This window comes from Somniosus microcephalus, chromosome 15, assembly GCF_052327205.1.
Source record: "Somniosus microcephalus isolate GS21.2 chromosome 15, FLI_Smic_1.0, whole genome shotgun sequence".
In the NCBI taxonomy this organism is placed as follows: Eukaryota; Metazoa; Chordata; class Chondrichthyes; order Squaliformes; family Somniosidae; genus Somniosus; species Somniosus microcephalus.
In genome coordinates, this window is record NC_141001.1 from 119170706 (window position 1) to 119177610 (window position 6905).

Here is a 6905-nt window from a genome sequence, read left to right on the forward strand (position 1 = left end):
GTCCCACTCCCCCGCTCTTTCCCCGCATCCCTGCAATTTTTTCTCCCAAGTATTTATCCAATTTTGAAACGTCTTAAACGTTTGTTTGAGTATCCTCACCGTGCATCTGACATTTTGTTTTAAATCTGTGGCATGGATAGATTGCTAATCAGTGAGTTTAATATTTTCCAAACAGCTTTTGCCTCTTCTAAAATCGGTTTCCTGTGGTTCTGAACGAGCAATTTATGCCCTATTGTACCAAATGGGCAACAAATGTCTATCATTTGGCCCCTGTTGCAAGTGTAAATGACATGATCCTCCAAAAAGGTAGATTTCTTTTTAAAACTAGAAATAGTATGTTGCAGGAAAAGTAATTTTTCTTCCCTCTAGCTATGGAAATCAGGAGATAACGCGCCACTGGTACAGGGTGGAGCAGTGCCCAGTGATGCTGGCAGTGGAGAAAGAAGCGCCTGTGTTTCTATCGAGGCTGCGTGTGGCGTTGATACAGTTAAAGTGCTTCACACAATGGATTACTTTCTGGAGAGCAGTGACAACTTTCACCAAAGCGCGCTCAGCAGCCGTTCATAGTCAGCAACGAGAGAATGATTAATCTTTCTCCTTTTTTTTTTCCTGATGGTGTTGGTTGTCGGAGAAATATCGACCAGGACACCAGGAGAACTCGAATGTTCTTTTTTGGATAGTGCCCTGGGGGATCTTTAACATCCACCTCAAAAAGGCAGACGGGGCCTCGGTTTACCAGCCTATCTGAAGGATGGCCCCTCAAGTTATGCAGCCCAAGTTAATTGAAGTGTATAAAACTATGAGGGGCCTAGTTAGAGTGAACAGGAAGGACCTATTTCCCTCAGCAGAGGTGTCAATAACCAGGGGGCACAGATTGAAAGTAATTGGTAGAAGGATTAGAGGGGAGTTGAGGGGAACTTTTTTCACCCAGAGGGTGGTGGGGGTCTGGAACTCACTGCCTGAAAGGGTGGTCGAGGCAGAAACCCTCATCACATTTAAAAAGTACTTGGATATGCACGTGAAGTGCCGTAACCTACAGGGCTATGGACCAAGAGCTGGACAGTGGGATTAGGCTGGAGAGCTCTTTGTCGGCCGGCACGGACACGATGGGCCGAATGGCCTCCTTCTGTGCTGTAAATTTCTATGATTCTAAGTTGTAAACTGGAGTTCTTGTCTGAGACTCGGTCCCATGACCTTCCTCAAATCAGCCGAGCTGACACGCACAATGGCTATCTATGTTCTCTAGTCGCTGTCTTTGCCTTCAAGCAAGTGAAACCATACTACTGTACATCGTTTTTGGGCCAGTTTAAGCAGCAGGAGAATGGCACAGCTGCTTTTGAAAGTGGCAGTTGGCTGTAAGTTGGCTATTTGATTGTTCCAGCTGATAGCATAAGTTTGATACTCTCAAGTATAGAGGGAATTTAAAAAAAAATTCTTATCTTGCACACATCCGGAAAGTACTGAACGGACTGTGCAAGTTTTCGTTACTGTTGTACAGGAAACTCTTCGGTATCCGGCACCGACGGGACCGGCGTGTTGCCGGTTGATCAAAAATTCCGGATGACGGAGAGGGTTATCTACCGAGGCTATTTTTAACAAACAAAAATAAATAAATCAAGAGATGTGCAGTATACAGTAATTGGGTACTGTCAGCAGCGCGGGAGAGTCAGACTCCTGTTATTGAGGTGTTCCGACTCCCGACAGCGCCAAGAAGCCGAGTAGTGGCAGTTTGGAGAACTACCCCCACTGACTAACTCGGCCATCGCGGGAGACTCGGACTCGGCAACATTGCCGGTTATTGAGGTGTTGTTTTCAGAGTATGAATTTTGCCGGTTAATAGAGAATTCCAGATATTTAGGTGCCGTTTAAACGAGAGTTTCCTGTAGTTGTATTCTTTCAGCCAATTTGGTGCAATGCTGAGGAGGGATTACAGTTACGTGGATAGATTGAAGACGCTGGGATTGTTCTCCTTGCAGCAGAGAAGGCAAAAAGGAGATTTGATCGAGGTGTTTAAAATCAGGAAGGGTTTAGGCAGAGTAAAATACAGAGAATCTGTTTCCAATGGCTGAAGGGCCGGTAACCAGAGGGCCCAGATTTAAGGTGATTGGCAAAAGAACCAGAGGCAACAGGAGGAAAAACTTTCATACGCAGCGAGTGGTTCGGATTTGCAATGGGCTGCCTGATAGGGCGGTGGATACAGATTCACCAGCAGCTTTCAAAGGGCAATTGGATAGATACTCGACGGAGAGAAAATTGCAGGGATCTGGGGAAAGAGCGGGGAGTGGGACTAACTGGATTGCTCTTCGAAAGAGCCGGCGCAGACGCGATGGGCCGAATGGCCTCCCTGTGCTATGCTATGATACTGCGAAAAAGCTGCTAGATACAAAAACAATTCATCGCACGTTTGGTTATTTTTCATGCGATGACCTAATACTATCAGGAGTGATCTATTTTTATTCATTTTCGGGATGCGGGCGCCGCTGGCGAGGCCGGCATTTATTACCCATCCCACATTGCCCTGTGGCGGCGATAGTGGGCCTTCAATTTGAACCGCTGATGGCGGTTTGACAAATGCAGTGGCTCACTCGGCCACTTCATGTCTTGGTGTGGGACTGGAGTCACACAAAGGCCCAGACCAGGCAAGGACAGCAAGTTTCCTTCTTTAAAAAGACATCAGTGAACCAGTTGGGTTTTTACGACAATCCAGCAGCTTCATGGGTCACTTTTACTGAGGCCAGCTTTTTATTTCCAGATTTATTTTTTGTTCAACGGATTTCAAATTCTCAAACTGCCCATGGTGGGGATTTCAACTGGATTACTAGGTCCAGCAACATAACCACTTGACACGACCGTAACCCACTCCCATCACACTAGTTCAAAGCACTGACGAAAGGAAAGCTCGGTTGCTTAACAAACTTGTCTGAACACATAGATCAATAATGTCTCAGACCTCAAATTATGCAATTGTACGTTACTTATTAACTACAATCCAATAAACCCTCCTATCTAGTTATGCAATGTGTGCTGTCAAGAGTGACAAACCTGGTGTACATATCGAAACAGTAAATATTGGACCACAGCTCTGGTGTCGGACGATATCAGGCAGGCAATGTTGTAATCAAAAACTAAAAATTCCCAGTTCGAGTCATACGAACCCCAAGATCATATTACACCGACGGAAGACTCTCCCAGCCAACGGCAAAAGAGAGAAAATAATCCATTTGGCCAAGTTCTTCGACTACAATGCTGCTGTTGTTCAGGTCTGCTCACACTGACAGCACGAAAGGACACACAGCCCGACACGTGAGCATCAATCCACAGACTATGGCAAACCTAAATTTATAATCTGAACTCCACTGATGTTACTAAAACATTACGGTATTGCCACTGACTTAATATTACTCGACAACAAAACTGTGTTTGTGATCGCCAGCTGTGGCTCAGAAGGTTGTGGGTTCAAATCCCACTCGAGACTAGAGCAAAAAAAAACTAGGCTGACACTCCAGTGCAGTGCTGCACTGTCGGAGGTGCCGGCTTTCAGCCGAGATGTTAAACCGAGGCCCCGTCCGCCCTCTCTGGTGGCTCGCATGGCACTATTTCAAATAAGAGCAGGGGCGTTCTCTCCGGAGTCCTGGGCCAATATTTATCCCTCAATCAACATCTTAAAAACAGATTATGCGGTCATTCCCACATTGCCGTTTGTGGGAGCTTGCTGAGCACAAAATGGCTGCCGCATTTCCTACATTAGAACAGTGTCTACACTTCGAAAGTGCTTCATTGGCTGTAAAGCGTTTTGGGACGTCCGGTGGTCATGAAAGGCGCTGGAGAAATGAGAATTCATTACATACTCATAGAACATCAGTTCAACTTATTCCTGAAAGTTGTTTCAACTATTGAACGTGGTAACTGAAATCTTAAAAGCTACACCAAATATCCATTACACTAATTGCACAAACATAACAATTTACTCCATTAATCACAAGTCTCATTTTTCTCCTTATATTATACTGGGAACTTGAATTACGGTGTTGTAATTAAGATATGGGCGTTGCTGGCCAGGCAATCCCAAGTTTCCTTTACAACCCAGTGGCTTGCTAGGGCAGTGAAACTGGAGTCGCTGAAGTTTCCTTCCCGAAAAAAGGACATTCGTGAACCAGTTGGGTTTTTAACAACATTCTGACATGCTCGGTTTCCAATTATTTTATTTTATTTACTCTTGAAAACCTGATTTCAAATTTTCAAACTGCCATGGTGGTATTTGAATGCCCATTCTCTGGAATATTAGTCCAGGCCTCTGGATTACTACAGGAAACTTTTTTTTATCCGGCACCGACGGGACCGACGTGGTGCCGGTTCATCAAAAATTCCGGATAACCGAAAGCTACAGTAAAAGATACGGAGAGCTGAGAGCTCCGTATAAAGCAACAAACCCTGTTGCTTAGCAACAGGTTCAGAACAATGGCCACAAGTTCCAAGCGTCTCTGTAGCTTAGCAACAGCTGCAGCCACACCCTTGCACAGCAACAGATCGAGGAAGGCAAGTACAATATGAAGTAAAACTTACCTGAACCTACTCCTGAATTTTGCCGGTTAACCGAGATTTCCGGTTATTTAGGTGCCGGTAAATCGAAAGTTTCCTTTAGTCCAGTAACACAACCAACACACCACCCCACCCATGTGTACAGCAGAGTGAAATGCTGAGTATGTGAACTGTTCGTACAATGCTCACAAAGCCACTGTTAAGAAGAGTACAGATGTTATTCTCCCAAACTTAGATTTTGCCTGGAATGAGCATTTTGAAGTGCGCTTTACAGATTACTTACAAGCAATCTAGATTAAGAGCATCCCATAAGCAAGTTATCCCAAAAACCTACATGCCCGAGTGACAACACAAAAACCAATATTAATAAGCAACCTACAACACAGAGGATGACATCTTGAGGCCAGACCATTCAACTTTTGTGTGTAGATTCTATACTGGACAGGTCTTAAATAATTGAAGAGAACTTAAAAATAACCAAAGTCAGCTTTGTGCGTGAATGCGTGCTCAATCGAAGAGGTGAACGCGATAGGGAACGGTATAAAGCATTAAGATACAGAATAAGACTGCCCTTCTTGAAATGAGATTGTCAATTTAGCATCAAATTCAACTACAACTTGCCTGTATATATATATAGCGCTTATAAAGCAGCAAAATGTCCCAAAGAGCATCTTAAAAGGAGACAAAAGTGGAGAGGGATCATAAAAAGTTACGGCACAGAAGGAGGTCATTCAGCTCATCGTGTCTGTGCCAGCCTCAAAAAAAGAGCTCTCCAGCCTAATCCCACTGTCCAGCTCTTGGTCCGTAGCCCTGCAGGTTACGGCACTTCAAGTGCATATCCAAGTACTTTTTAAATGTGATGAGGGTTTCTGCCTCTCCCACCCTTTCAGGCAGCGAGTTCCAGACCCCCACCACCCTCTGGGTGAAAAAAGTTCTCCTCAACTCCCCCCTAATCCCTCTACCAATTACTTTCAATCTAAGCCCACTGGTTATTGACCTCTGCGAAGGGAAATAGGTCCTGCCTATCCACTGTATCAGAATTTTATACACCTCAATTAATAGCATTAGTCTCATCAACGTGAGATTTAATCCTGGGTACTCAGAGATCAAAGACGAGGATTGAACCCACTGTAGCACCCCAGACCCCACATCAATTCTCACTCATTTCCGTGTAGTTCCGCAGTAACCTACACCCCAGTTGAAACCACAACAAACACGAGCACAAATCCAACATATCAAAACACATTTATTTATCTGATGAGGTTTGTAATGGCAGGATTTCACAGCCTTGGAGGGTGCAGAGGAGAAACGCCAGAATGTGGAGGGGCTTTGGTTCGGTGGAGAGACTAGAGAAGCTGGGATTGTTCTGGCATTCAAAATTATCAAGGGTTTTGATAGAGTAAAAAAAGGAGAAACTGTTTCCACTGGCAGGAGGGTCGGTAACCAGAGGACACAGCTTTAAGATGATTTAAAAGAATCGGAAGGGGAGATGAGAAGAAATGTTTTTACGCAGCGAGTTATGATCTGGAATGCACTGTCTGAAAAGGGCGGTGGAAGCAGATTCAATAGTAACTTTCAAAAGGGAATTCGTTAAATACTTGAAAAGGAAAAAAAATTGCAGGGCTGTAGGGAAAGAAGAACGGCGGTGGGGGGGAGAATAACTGGAGAGCTCTACCAAAGAGCCAGTACAGGCACGATGGGCTGAAAGGCCTCCTTCTTTGTTGTATGATTGATACATGACAAATCTCAACCAGATTAATAAATGCACAGATGATCCTCACTCCATCAAACCCCAGCTCTCCTGCTAAAATAGACATAATTCAGGATTAACTATTCCAATTTCTGTTGCTACCTCAAATGCAAAAGTGCTTTTCACATGACAGGGGTTCCTCCTTTAAAGGTTAAATTATGTGCAGGGCTTTGCAACTGGAAAGTGCGCTGAGGTGGGTTGCTACGTTACTGCACCCAAAATAGATGCCCGATAATAGCACCGGCAAGCCCGGGAATGAGCTGCTGGTGGCACCAGGAGCTGTGGGGACACAGAGAGTGAGCGACTCCCAGCCCCGGGGGGAGAGGAGGGCGTGCACGAGCCTGTCCTGTGGGGTGGGGCGGCCTGTTGGGAGAGGGGCGCCACAGGCCTGTTGATGGGGGCACGTTGCGAGGGGGTGGGGCGAGTGGGCGTGTGAAGGGGGTGGGGTGGGCGTGTGAGGGGTGGAGGGAGGGGTAGGGGTGGGAGGAGAGTTGAGAGGGGAGAGAGGGAGAGGGGTGGGGGAGAGTGGGGGTGGAGGGGGTGGGGGAGAGGGGGGGGGGGAGAGGGGTGGGGGAGAGGGGGGGGGGGAGAGGGGTGGGGGGAGAGTGGGGGGGGA

The 6905-nt window shown here is 46.1% G+C and overlaps 1 protein-coding gene across 7 annotated transcripts in view; it reads right to left on the reverse strand.

Moving 5' to 3' along the window:
* The window catches only part of far1 (fatty acyl CoA reductase 1), a 136048-nt gene that overhangs the window by 121924 nt on the left and 7219 nt on the right, over positions 1-6905 (reverse strand). The window contains exon 1 of one of the 7 annotated variants that reach the window (XM_086008350.1): positions 6392-6649. The exons of the other annotated variants lie outside the window; for them this stretch is intronic. The gene's annotated coding sequence lies outside the window, so the exon portion shown is untranslated. Of the gene's footprint in view, positions 1-6391; positions 6650-6905 lie in introns of those variants that run through there. 7 annotated transcript variants of the gene reach the window in all.